The 13,582-nt window shown below is 47.6% G+C and overlaps 2 long non-coding RNA genes across 2 annotated transcripts in view; one reads left to right on the forward strand and one right to left on the reverse strand.

Moving 5' to 3' along the window:
• Positions 1-12,721, reverse strand: part of LOC137216099 (uncharacterized) — a 44,386-nt gene extending 31,665 nt beyond the window's left edge. Inside the window, exon 1 of the long non-coding RNA XR_010939591.1 lies at positions 12,610-12,721. This is a non-coding gene — a long non-coding RNA (uncharacterized lncRNA). The remainder of the gene's footprint in view (positions 1-12,609) is intronic.
• On the forward strand, positions 5,294-6,456 carry LOC137216087 (uncharacterized). The gene is made up of 3 exons (XR_010939587.1): positions 5,294-5,469; positions 5,821-5,899; positions 6,250-6,456. It is a non-coding gene; the product is annotated as an uncharacterized lncRNA (long non-coding RNA).
• Positions 12,722-13,582: the final 861 nt, after the last annotated feature.

A 13,582-nucleotide genomic window follows, 5' to 3' on the forward strand; every position in this document is an offset into this window, starting at 1 on the left:
CATTCATCCTTCATACAGGCCTAACTTTATCCCAAAGCCTCACTGTTGGCCAGGGCTGCAGGGCTCATCAGAGAACGGAGTGGTCCTTGCACTTTCAAAGTGCCCTCTATTTAGTAGGGTTGCTTTTTTTCTTTTTCTTTTTTCTTTTTCTGTTTTTTTTAACCATTGCATATTAGTAAAGGTAAAACAACTATCCAAGAAAAAGGACAATCATGAAAGAAGGAGGCCCTTCTCAAGGGAGATCTGTTGATCAGGGCATTAAAAAGTCAAGGAGATCATTTTGCCTGGAGTTGGAATTTATACTATTAGCACATTGGACACTCCTGCATAAATATCAGAGTGCCATTTTTGAATGTATTTTTGCAGACTTGTGTGTGTTGGTTCAGGGTGTCCACTGTGCAGGAGAGCAGAGCTAAGAATGAATAGTAGGGTATGTGCAGGGCCAGCCAGGCTTAAGTGTGAGTAGTTTTGCTTCTCCAACATGGCTCCCCTGTTGCAACCCATAACCCTGCATCTGTCTCGGGGTGTTAGCCTTAGAGCTCGCATCTGCAGCCTGCCTGAATCTCAGGACCCTCTCTCTACCTCCCCACCCGCCTTTCCTCCAGGAACTTTACTGAAAGAACAGTAGGTCTCTGCTTGCTCCCTCCTCAGTCCATTTCGTCTTCTTTGTCTTTGAACTCATCACCAGCCCCAGGGGCCAGGTGTCCCATCAAGATACCATCCCTGGCTGTGGATGTCTAAGAAATGTGGCACTCCCTTGGGAGTCTCCACTCCCTGTGTCATCAGCAGAAAACTTCGTAGATGCTCAGGCACCATGGTCTCTAGTATCACCCCTTTTCTGGGTGTGCAGAGCATAACTCCCCTTTGCTCTCACAGAATAATGCAAACATCTAGGCAGGCGTACCAAGGCCTCACACTCCACGGTCTGTGTCTTCCCGTTTGACTCCCACTCTCCTCCCTCACCTCTCTGCTCCTCAAGCCCGGCCACACTGTTCTCCTTTCTGTTCTTCAGACTCATCCAAGTTCATTCCCACTTTGCACTTCTGCTGGTCCCTGTCTCTAGGACACTCTGCCCACCCAAACTGGCAGGTCGGCTCCTTCTTAGCATTCAGATCTTTACTTAAATGTCAACTCTCAGAGGTTAATTCCTTGGGGATCTTGTCTAGAACAGTCCTCCCCACTCAGTCACTTACATATTGTACAGCTTGTCTTCAGACTTTGGGAACGACTGACAATTACTGATGCCGTGTATGAGCTGACACATCTATTTCTCTGTCCCTCCAGCACCAGAATAGAGACTCCATGACCAGGGACCTAGTCTGGCACCCTCAGCGCTGTATCCTCAACACTATGTAATGTATCTGGCCCTTGGTAGGCTCTCTATACAAACATTTGTTAAATTAGTCAATGAATGAACAAACTAGAAATCTTTGTTATGGATTCCAAAAGGTTGCCAGTGAACTTCATCGCTCAAACCTAACAGTGTCAGGCATTGTCACTGGGAGTCCCATCTGGACCCCCTGGAAGGCCACGGTGCTGGACCTCAGCTGGTTTGCAGCATCCCAGCCACTGGGAAGCCCAGGGCTTGCCTGTGGCTAGTAGACCATGATATTTGGGGTGAGGCAAAAATCAGCCTCCAAAACTCATCAGAGAGTCCTACTGGGCCACAACTAGTTGGAGGATAGGCTAGCAGGAAGATCCTGGTATGAAGCATAGAACATAAAGTGGGGAAAGCGGCCCAGAGAGAGAGCCTGGAGGGATTCCCAGATCCACAAGAACACGTGTCCTTTGTTGAAGGCCCCTGTGGTTTGGGCTGAGCAGGTGAAGGAGCAGTTCGAGTAGCTTGGTTCAGTCACACAGTGACGACAACCTTCTCCTGAAGGCGTGAGCTGCCTCGGCTGCCCCTCAGTCTACTGCTGAGGACCTGATGCCGGGTCCTGGTGTGGGGGTCTAGGTGGGGCAGGGCGGGAGTATTCATTGCTGATTAAGCCTTTCTTGCTGCAGAGTAGAGAATGGACTCAGAGGAGGGGCAGTTCTCATAAAAGGTCACCAAGGAGGTTACTGAGCTGTTCGGAAAAGAGCTGGCAACGACAGAAAGGAGGAAGAGAAGGAGATGCACGCAAGAGGAATTACTGATTCAGAACTGAAAAAAATATGAATTAGATCAGATTAGATGGACGGAATGGGGAAGAAGGAAGATGCCATGAGGCCTGGGAAATCTAAGCTTGTTCGTCTGCACAGAGGCTGTCAGATGCTTAAGAACAGCAAGGCCGGGACAGGATGAGGAGGGTAGTGCTCTTTGTCTCGGGACAGGCTGAATTTGACAAGCTCACAGGCCCTCCAGAGAGAGGTTTCTTCCATAAACAGATGGAAATATAGGCCTAGAGCATAAGAGAATGGAAGAAATTGTATTATTTTAAGTAAAATGAGGCTCTAAAAGGAATCAAGAATTTTAGTGGAAGGAGAGGCACCGGGAGGACAGTTTTTTGTTTTATTTATTTTTATTTTTCAATTTAAAAAATTTTTTTATTATTATTATTTTGTATTTTGGCCACACCATGAGGCATGTAGGATGGTTCCCCGACCAGGTATCGAACCCTGGCCTCCACAGTGAAGGCGTGGAATCCTAACCACTAGGCAACCAGGAAACTCCCCAGGAGGACATTTTCAACTTGAATAAAACTAATACTGATTAAGGTAAAGCCTGAAGCTGGTGGACAGTTTCTTATTCAAATGGAGGGGCTGGTTTAATTTTTGTAATGGATCATGAGGTTTCAGAAATCAGCTTTGCTTCGAAAAGAGAACCCAGGGCTTCCCCGGTGGCGCAGTGGTTGAGAGTCCGCCTGCTGATGCAGGGGACACGGGTTCATGCCCCGGTCTGGGAAGATCCCACATGCCGCGGAGTGGCTGGGTCTGTGAGCCATGGCCGCTGAGCCTGCGCGTCCGGAGCCTGTGCTCTGCAACAGGAGAGGCCACAGCAGTGAGACGCCCGCGTACCACACACAAAAAAAATAATAATAAAAAAAGAGAACCCAGGAGCATCTTTAGAGGGGCAGAGACCCACGGAGGACAACACCGAAGGGCCAAATCCGGAGAGTATAGTTGTTCCTAATAAAACGGGGACGACGACTTCTCCTGCTCAATGCAGCTGTCCTCACCATGACCCCCAGAGAAGGTCACTTTGTGCATGCAATTCTGACAACATCGTGCTTTAAAAAAATCACGTTATTAATACTAACCATGAAAGCAAAACCAAATTGTGGTCTCTTCTTGCCCCCAAGTAAAGAAAACCAAAGCATCAGAGATGAAAAGAAGACAATACACAAAGATCGGAAAACAGAGCAAACCCTAGAGAACACGTGCAAAACCAAAACAATTAATTACTAACTATGCGAGGTGGAATATAGAACAAAAGGAGTCCTAAAAGACCCCCTGCCCCCCCAAAAAGAACCAAATAGTAACTTAAAAATGTGAGGAAAGATAGTCACATTTCATAAGCCAATGTTACAGCAATGAGAGAATATTCATGATGTAGCCTTGGGCCCTGCTTGCTGAGTTCTTGTAACAAGCTCTGGGCCAGGGCTAAAAATATCAAGGAACAGGAATAGTCAGGAGTTAGGGATGAGGCTACCAGCCAGCGCTGGTAACAAGGAGAAGGTAACGTGGGGTGAGGCCGATGGAAAGCAGGGCAGTTCTCGGCCGAGAACAGGAGGAGAAGCCCCTCAGGTCAGCCCCCAAGGCTACAGCAGAGAGGAACACTCACGGCCTTAGGTGGCTGGGCCTCTGCTGCGGCTTCTGCCACGAATCCTGCCCCACAGGTCACCTCCAGCTTCCCCTGGAAATGGGCATCTTCCTCTTAAAATACAGTGTGGCCAGAGAGTGGACTCTAATATTTCTTGAGGGTCTTGGAGGGCCTCCAGGCAGTGTGGACCAGGAAATAGGAGAGGGTTTGGTGGTCAAATGAACTTGAGACACCCTGTGTCTAAAACCTCCTTTGAATTCACATGCTCGTGAGCATATTCAAGGCTCTGAGAAGTTCTGCTATTAAAAAACCCAGTTTAATCAACCCCCAAAACATGCCGAAAAGCTAGAGATCTACAAAACGTGCTTTATCTTCGCCGCCTTATGCTTATTATTCTGAATAACAAGGACAATAATATTCACGGCCACCAAATTTGATCTGGCCCATCTGTGCCCGTCCCCTCTCACTGTCATGTGTTTCTGCTTTAAAACTGCCTGTTAAATTTGAAGGGCACAACTTTCTCCAAGGAGGTTATCTGAGTAGGGATGTATCCTGGTTGGAACTTCTGAGCATCCCCCGGGGAAACCGCGGTACTAACTGTCAACGTATTTGTAGAACATCCTGTGTTACAAAGCACTTTGACAGAAATCTGATTACTTATCATCTCTCACTGTAATACAGTGACGGCATGTGGGAAGCTGAGCTGATTCCCTTCTAGGAGTGCAGCAAAACAAGTTTGGTTTATGGAGGAGTTAAATCAGAAAGCTGAAGATTTAGAGTAATTATATCCCCACTTTCTACAGAAGCTTCCACCGGTCAAGACTACACTCACGGCTGCCTCAGAGGTTCCTCCCCCACTGATCCCTTCTCAAGTTTAACCTCTAATTACTTGACAAGGATGCTGGCTGAACAGGTAACTTTATATTGGAAAACCTAAGACTCATATTATTTTTCAGTTCCTTGCTGAGTTATCTGATGATGATACTGTTGCCAACAGGATCAAGTCCAAGTACCTTAGCTTCTCTTCACATTTGACAGCGACCCAGCTTTCCAACTTCACCTCCAATCACTTTCCCACCCCATGCACGGTGTTCCCGCTCCCCCGCAACCACCAGCCACTTCCTGAATAGGGCTTGCTTCATCCAAACCCTGCATCTCAACACACACACTCTGTGTCCTGTTCCTGGCTGTCCTTTCCTTTCTCTGCCTGCAAAACCTTGCCAGCCCCAAGGCAGAGCCAGTCACTCCTTCCCCTGGGCCCCCCAGTCCTCTGTACTTAGTTCTAGATAGTTCTAGATAACACCGATCCTTCTGGAATTGTCTGTGTGCCCTCTGGAGCTTCTGGAAAACAGCGCCTACGTTTCATCCATCATGGCACGCCCTGGGCCTCGTGCAGTGCCTAATGGCACACAGACGGTGCTGAAGAGACTTTCATTGAATGGATGACTCAGTTAGGCACTGTCTTTGACAGAAGAATCTCTGGGTTTGTGTTGAGACAAAAAAGCGTACCAATCACCAATCAGCAGCAGTCAATGGAGAGCGGCAAGAGGGAGGCGCCAGAGCTGGCACTGGCCTCACTAAGTGAGGGAAGGGACGGGCCTGGGCCCAGTGGGCGCTGATCGCAATCTCTGGGGAAAGAGGTATATATGAGATTTTTAGAAGATGCTTTTCAAAAAGAGAATGGATTATACGAGGATGAGAAACAGTGGCCCAGGACTGCATTCAAGGTGAGCCACACTGGATAAGAAAGGGAGGAAGAGACAGGGCAAAGGACTGTCCCCTGGCCCCCTGCTAGGGTGAAGGGGGATCCTCCTGCACTGTGAGGGGCTCCTGGACTCAGAGACCTCCCGGCTGGGGGTCAGGCTGGGCAAACTCCCCATCTTCAGCCTCCCTGGCATAGATTACGCTTGTGCTCAGCTTCTCCTGGATGGGGAGGGAAACTCATAAATTATTTACCAGTTTTTCCCTTACTTTTATGATGTTTCCTTTTCATAGTTAACCTTCGATTACTTGATTAAGATCACTAAGAAGAGCTTAGTTCAGTCTAAGCTCAGTCCACCCTTGTTATCTTTCCTCAGAATCCCTGAACTCAGAGGGACTTAAACCAAACATCCGGACATTTAGCTCAGCAGTGCCTACAGCCTCTAGCGACCCCAGGTAAGTAGGAAAGGTGCCCAGCAAACAGGGCGAGTAGTAGAGTTTGCACCTATTTTCTTTCTGAGATTACCCACATGAGGGAGGCAGAACTGTCGTTAAATTATGTTTGTTTATAGAAGTCGCTTTACCTTTCTGAGCCTAAAAGTCACAGACCATTGCAACTAAAAGGGACTTTGGAGTTTACTTAGTTCTTCCCATTTCATTTCACAAGATGGAAAGGGACAGTGGGAGAAGTGGAATTCAAACTTTCTAACAGACTTAGTAGAATTCTATAGCTCATTTCCCCTAGAGAACTGAGATGCAGTTTAAAGTGCTTTTAAATGACCACCACGTCCTGATTTATTCTCCAGAAGCAGGACAGCAAATACGAGGATGGGGACTGAAGTGAGGAAAACACGCTGAACCAATGGACACGAAAAGAAGCGTGATTAAGAAGAGGCTGCCTGAACTCATTTGGATTAATTCCACTCTAAAGAAATCCTCGAATAGAGGAAACACCATAAAATATTGATGAAATAAAGGAAAATACTGAGTTACCCACTCCTTCTTAAAATGTATTAATGAACAGATCCAGTGAGAAGTTTATATGTCTTAACTGTGAATTCAATAAACATCACTGGCATCTGATCTGTACTAAGTCCATGGGGATTAGAGTAAAAGTAAGGATGTACATATGAATAATGAGAAGAGCAAACGTTTATGGAGGGCTACCACGTTGCAGGCGCTGGGCTAAGAACTAGCTCATTTAACCTTAATCGTAAGTATGACTGTTTGCCCATTTTACAGGTAAGGAAACGGAAACTTAGGACAGGGAAGTAACTTGCCTGAGGTCCCAGAGCTGGCAGGTGGCGGTGCTGAGTTTCTGACTCAGGTCAGCCAGAGTTCCTAACCATTAGGCCCTAGTGACTCCCAGGGGAAAGATCCCTGGAGCTTGTAGTCGGAAGGGTAGGGCGCACGGGAACAAGGAGTCCATAATGATAGGGCCTCCCACTGGGAAAGGGGATAGTTAAGGAGGAGTCACAAGGAAGGTAACACTAGAGCAGGAGGTTAAAGAATGAAGGAAGAGACGTCCACTTGGAGAGAAGTGGGGAAAGTTTGCTTTAGGGACTGTGCCACGATAACCAGAAGCATCATACCTGGAGCCGAGGAAGAACCACATGGTGCTGGGGTCACACCAACCATACCCCAGAGACTCAGCTTTGGGCCTAAAGCCAGTTTCAGAAAGAGAACACTCTTGTTGCAATTAGCACGAGTTCTAAGACCTGCAGCCCACTGGTGGCAACTGCTGGTGGCCGTCAGCGCTGTCTCCTTGCAGCTTGGCCCACTGTGGCCTCCCCAGGTAGCGAGCTGGACACCGCTCCAGGGTAGACTAGCCTGGGGGCTGTGGAGGGTGAGGGTGCGGCGACACAGAGCTGCCACGAACCAGGCAAGTCACTGAAGACCGCGTCAGGTCAGTGCACCTCCTCCAGAACGGTCCCCCTTTCCACAGCCCACGGCTTTATTCAGCCCCAGTGCCTGCAGGTGAGCCAAGTGTGGCCGTGGACAGATCCGGAAGAAAGACGAGAGATGTGACAAAGGAAAAGCAGGGTCCCACAGGTGCTATTGATGCCCAAGGCATTGCTTTGTGCTTTCTTAAAATCATGGCTAACACATGGACACTAGTCAACTGAGCAGTCCCAGGGCCCCTGGTAATATTCGCTCACTTCTCCTTAGAGAGACATCCCTTTTCTCTCTCGAAAACTAGAGTTTTTCTTTTTCCATTTTCTGCCCTTAACCGTCTCTGATGCTCCCTTTCCTTTCTCTCAGTTTCTTCCATCAGCCTCTGATGGACTCGCCCCAGGGCCTGCAGCTCCAGGCCCAGACTTTTGCTTGGAAGGGCAGCGTGCCGCTGTGGTCACGGGCCACTCAATCTGAATCCACTTGGAGAGCTGGACCAATGCAGAGCCCTGGGCCCCGCTCCAGACCCACTGACACAGTCCTGCCGAGCTGGGAGCTGCATTTTCAACAGTGCTTCCAGCTCACTTTTTGCTCACTGAAGTTTGAAAATCACTGCCCTGGGGACCCAGACACTGGAAACTTTCAGATCTCCGATCTTTTCCTCCATCTCTCCCATGGAACCTTCTTTGGTAAATGGAGATGCTGAGAAGGTACAGAGCAGTCCAGGGCTTAGCCTTTCCCGGTTGTCTTGTGTTAACTCATCTGTCTCCTCTGCTAGACTGTGAGTCTCTAGGATGGACATCAGGTTCTACTCGGCTCTCCAACCCTGGGTGGTGCCTGGGTCACCGTGGACGCTCCACTACTGTTCGTGGAACGAATAAATTGTTGATGTAGCAAACCCTGCTCTCTTTTCTCCTATCCTTTCCTCCTCTCCTTTCTCTTGGGGGCCCCCTTGGCCTTGGGCACAAAACACAAATGTTTTAAGAGATGGTTAATATTTAAAGGGACAGAGTCAGGCATAGGCCGGGCAACGGCTGCTTGCTCAACTGACAAACAAATCCACCTTCTTCTGTTCTTTCCTAAGCCAACAGGAAGCAGCCAGGAGATGGTCACTCACCCAGCCAGGGCCCAGAACCACCATCCTCCCCTCCCACACAGCAATTTCACAATGTTGCTGACACCTGGGGCTATAAATAGTCTTTACTAAGAAGCCACACCTGGGGACTGAGCAGGCCGGATGCGTGATCCCTATTTGCTGCCCCTTCCAACAAGTGGAGAAAAAAATTTTTAAGTGTCACTTAGAAGAATCCAAGCCTGGGCAAAGTATTCTGCCTTTACCTTGGAGTTCTGTCGGCTCCCCCAGGTTCGGACTGCATTTTAGGGTCTCTGACACATTCTGCTTATCGTTGTCCAATAGGAAACTTTGTCCTGCTCATAATAATGAAGATAATGGTGATGAAAGTAATTTTTTAGTAGATCTTCCTCCCCCCACTCCATTCCTATGATCTCTTGTGAGTGGACCACTGTAGTGTTTTCCACACCGATTCACGTCCTCCCTCGCTCCAGTCTACAAGATCAATTCTCCTACACACTTGCTTTTTTCATGGTTTTTCCCTGTTCAGAATTTTTCACTCTTCCCATTATATGTAACAGTGGCCTACAGTGTTTTAAATGCATACCCTGATTCTCAACGTATATATCAATGTGCTACTATGGATTCATATAAAATATTAGGAAAGCTTACTTTCATTGTTAATCTTTGACAAACGTAAATATAAACAGCAGTTCTAATATTTTCTCCCTGTACTCCAATGGACCATTTTGGACACCACTGACAATGGCTGAGATTGAATCATTTTGTTGGGTCACCAAAGCCTTCTAAGACCTAGTTCCAGGTCATTCATTCATTCACTCAACATTTCTTAGTGACTAATATGGCCAGGCATGGGGCTAGGCTCAGGGGATAATAAGTAGTTAGAGCCCCAATAGATCAGGAGCTTACAGGTGAGTGGAGGAGATAAACCCATAACTAACTAACTCTTGGAGAGACTTATGTATCGTCAGAGATGTTTGCACAAAACCTTAAGGGAGAATAGAGAAAAGAAATAACTTTGCCTGTGAGAGTCAGGAAAGGCTTCTTGAGGACTATGTGAGCTGGGTCTTGAAGGATGAGTAGGAGTTCACCAAATCACAAAAAAGAAAAAGGGCCTTCTAGGCACAGAGCAGAGCATAGGCAAAAGGCACAAAGGTAATAAAAGAATATGGTACATTTGAGAAGGGACAAGTAGTTCACAGAAGTTGGTGGATTACATGGGGAGTGACAGAGGATGAGGATTAGAAAGGAAGGCTGAGGTCAAATCATGGAGGACCTTGTCTGCCATACCAATTAAGTTTGGATTTTATCCTGAAGTTAGTGGGAGTCATGGGATGTTTTTACAAACTACATTCTCCTCTAAATGTGTTTTTACCTGTCTTCCCCAGAGGAATGGCAGAATATGAAGTAGAAATAAAATCAGCAGTTCCTCAGGGCAGGGCTGGCACACCTTCCCTCCCCTGAATGTGCCACCAAAGATGTCTGTCCCTTCTCAGGGTGCCTATGAAGCTGGTGGCCTGGGCTACTTGGGAGGTCCTACAGCAAGGGCCACAGCCGCCAGACAGCAGGATGCGCCCCTCCCCAAAGTCTAAAGGCAAGTTCAAGAATGTCCAGTGTTAGGATGGAAGCTAACAAGGACTCACACTCCTTGTCCGGGATTAATGGTTATTAGGAAGGCTTCGTTACGAGATTCGGACATGTCTCTCGTACACTCTCAGGAGTTGATCAACCCAAACTTTAGTAAAAACCAAAGTCTTGGAATATAACACAATAACAGATGCACATAGCGTAAACGAAACTGAAATTGGAGAGTAAGAATTTTTTATTTCTTTGTCTCCCCAGTTTTCTGGGTGGCAGACACTACCATCTACCTTCTCTCTTTATTACACTCTTACTAAGAAACTGATGTTTATACAGTGTTCCCAAATAAGCCTTTCATCTGTTAGGGTCATTAGTATGTCCAATTCCTCTCCTAAGAAGCTTTACCATAAAAATCTCCTTAGAATAGAGTTTTCATTCATTTAATCAACCCGCATTGTGTGCCGAATGGTTGCCAGGCACTGTCCTTGGCTAGGCTTTTATGTCTGAAGTATTTTCCTTCATTTGTGAAAATGACACACATGGCCACCTTCTCTACAATGGGTCCTTTGGGTTGTTTTTCCCAGGAGGATGTTAGACTTACCCTGAACCCTCCACAATTTCCCTCTTGTGACCAGGGCCAGGCAGTTATAAGATCCTTGGTCCATGTTTGAGGTGGTCTGTGTTCAAAGACTAGAACTTTCCTCTGCAGAATAGAGCTTTACTCTATGCAGTGCTGCAACAGTAGTGTTGAGCTTTTAGCCCTATGCACTAACAGAATGAAATAATCATTCAGAGGGAAAACATTGCATCCAATTAGAAACGATAGAGCTCTTTATCTAAACTAGGAAAAGACTTCTCAAGATCACAACAATGCGATGACAAACATGAAGCGTAGCCCTGCAGGGATGCGGCCACTGGGGCAGCTGACACCCTGGGAAACAGCAGGATGTAGCGGACAATGGGCTGGCCCAGAGTCAAGAGACTACTGTGCTGGTCTCAGCTCTGAACACCAGCCATCTTCCTGGAAAGCTCCCACCCTTTCTGGCTGACACAGTCCTTCCTGTCAAAAGAAGGTACAAGGTAGTTGCTATCTAAGAACCTGGTTCTAAAGTGTTGTGTTTATTTCATCATATTTCCACACGGTACCAACAAAAGCAAGATTTATTAGGTCAGCACTGCCTCCTGTGTGCTTATATCGGAATCTGGCTGCTTTTATTATTCTAGTCTAGATCATGCTACTGATCTGCCACTTCTCTTTGGAAATCCTTTGGAAGGGAAGAGAATGAAACAAACACCCTTTGCTCTCTGCTATTTACATCCGGGCTTCATTCTGAGGCTCTTCTAATATCTTCAAACAAGGAGTGAGGGACAAGGAAAGAAAAAAGAGACATACCAGGGGAAGCAGGGACATGACTCTTCATCAGAGACAGAAAGAACCAGAAACCACTGCCCCACACAATCATGAAGGTTGATGCTAATGTCTTGAGTACTGCGTTTCAATATTCCCCTCTTTGTAGTGACAGTGACAAAGCCAGCTTACCTCATTAGGGCATTATGGGAGAAATGATGACACAGCTTAAAAAAATCACTGCAACAAAGTACTGTTTGTGTGCAGTCACAGGTAACACGAGTTGCTTCTTACATGGGCAGTAGTGGTCCCCAAATAAAGGTCTTAACCCACTCTTCCTACAGGAGCTATGCCCGGGCGGCACTGGCTAAGAAGGCAGGGTGGTCTGCCCCAAGTCTCATCAATATGGGGACCCAGTGAAGCTCTGAAGCCAAGTTGAGGCTGAAGGCTGGCCTCCAATTTAAGATGATTAAGAAAGTCAGCATGGGGCTTCCCTGGTGGCACAGTGGTTAAGAATCCGCCTGCCAATGCAGGGGACATGGGTTCAAGCCCTGGTCCAGGAAGATCCCACATGCTGGGGAGCAACTAAGCCCATGCACCACAACTACTGAGCCTGTGCTCTAGAGCCCACGAGCCACAACTGCCACAACTGAAGCCCGCGTACCTAGAGCCCATACTCTGCAACGAGAAGCCACTGCAATGAGAAGCCCACACACTGCAACGAAGAGTAGCCCCTGCTCGCCGCAACTAGAGAAAGTCCGCACGCAGCAACAAAGACCCAACGCAGCCAAAAATAAATAAATTAAATTAATTAATTAAAAAATAGAAAGTCAGGATGGACACTGTAGTCTAGACAGTAAAGAGCTCAGTAAATGGCAAGACAGCCTAGGAGCTCTTGAACGAGACAGCCCATGGGCTGGGGTTCAAGCTGTTTCACTAATAGGGACCCAAGTTAGAAAATACCATGTGTATGTATATTTATTTATATTCACAGACTATCCATATACTATTTATTTATTAACACTTATTTAGATTTAGATCTATCACAACCACTGGAGGGCTGACCCTACTTCCAGGCCTCTCCTGCGGTTTTTCTCCAGCAGAGGTTGGCTAGGGCTTTTTTTGTGCAGGCCAGGAGCTGAGAATAATTTTTACACTTTTAAAGGGTTGTTAAACACACATGCGCGCACACACACACAAAGAAGAATATGCAACCTTATGTGATACACAAAGCCAGAAATAATTTACTACCTGGTCCTTTGCAGAAAAGCTTGCCCACCCCCGGTCTCGAGGCCTTATTGGTCTGTCGTGTATAACGTGATTTATGGCTGTTCTTTCATTTCATCCTTATGGCGACCCTGTGAAGTAGGTAGGGCAGCTGTTATCATGTCCATTTTAATGGCAGCCTGGAACAGAAGCCTGGGACAGTTACACAACTACTCCAAGGTCACGGTCACGGTGGTGAGGCCAGTTCTCCTCATTTTCCATCCAGGACTCTTATCAGGAGATCACAGAGAGAATCACTGACCCAGCTCATCTTCACGGTGGGGGGCGGGGGAGGGTTGAATTGCATCCAAATTGGTTTGAGGGTACTGGGTCTGTCCACCCTTTCTTAGCAGGCAGCTCATTGGGGGAAAATATCATGAAGACTATTTGGAAATGCTGGGAATGTTTAACTAGCCTCGTTATAGATTTTGGCAGGTTAGGCAGCAGAAGTGCACACTCCCCTGCAGCCAATGGCTCAGCTCAGAGCTGACAGAGGCCCTGCCGTCGGACGCCTGCCTTCCCCTTCTGCTTTCCCCTCTCATTCATTCGCTCCCCTCTGCGTCCCAAGCGCATGCTGAGCGGAGCAGCTGGAGGGATGAATGCCCACATTGTCCCCCCAGCCCGTCAGTAGCCACAGACCCGTGCAGCTGCTGTGAGGCCCGCGTCCTCGGTGTAAACAGCTGGCCCGCCTGAGTACTGGCTTGTTCTCTTCGCTGTTCCTGGGCCAGATCTCCCCGATGCTGGGACCCTCCTCCTCTCCCTCCCCTCCTCTGCTGCCCCAGGGCTGAAGAGGGGCTTTGTGCCCTTAATTCAGACCTTAATCCCCTTGAACGCTACCAAGGTAGAGACCCAAAATAAAGACACACATGGGATGGGTCTCTGAGTCACCCACAGGCAGGAGGGGCTGGGGGCTGCCTGGCTGTCTGTGGGGGACGATTTCAGAAGTCTGGATACAAAT

Source organism: Pseudorca crassidens, chromosome 21 (assembly GCF_039906515.1).
Source record: "Pseudorca crassidens isolate mPseCra1 chromosome 21, mPseCra1.hap1, whole genome shotgun sequence".
In the NCBI taxonomy this organism is placed as follows: Eukaryota; Metazoa; Chordata; class Mammalia; order Artiodactyla; family Delphinidae; genus Pseudorca; species Pseudorca crassidens.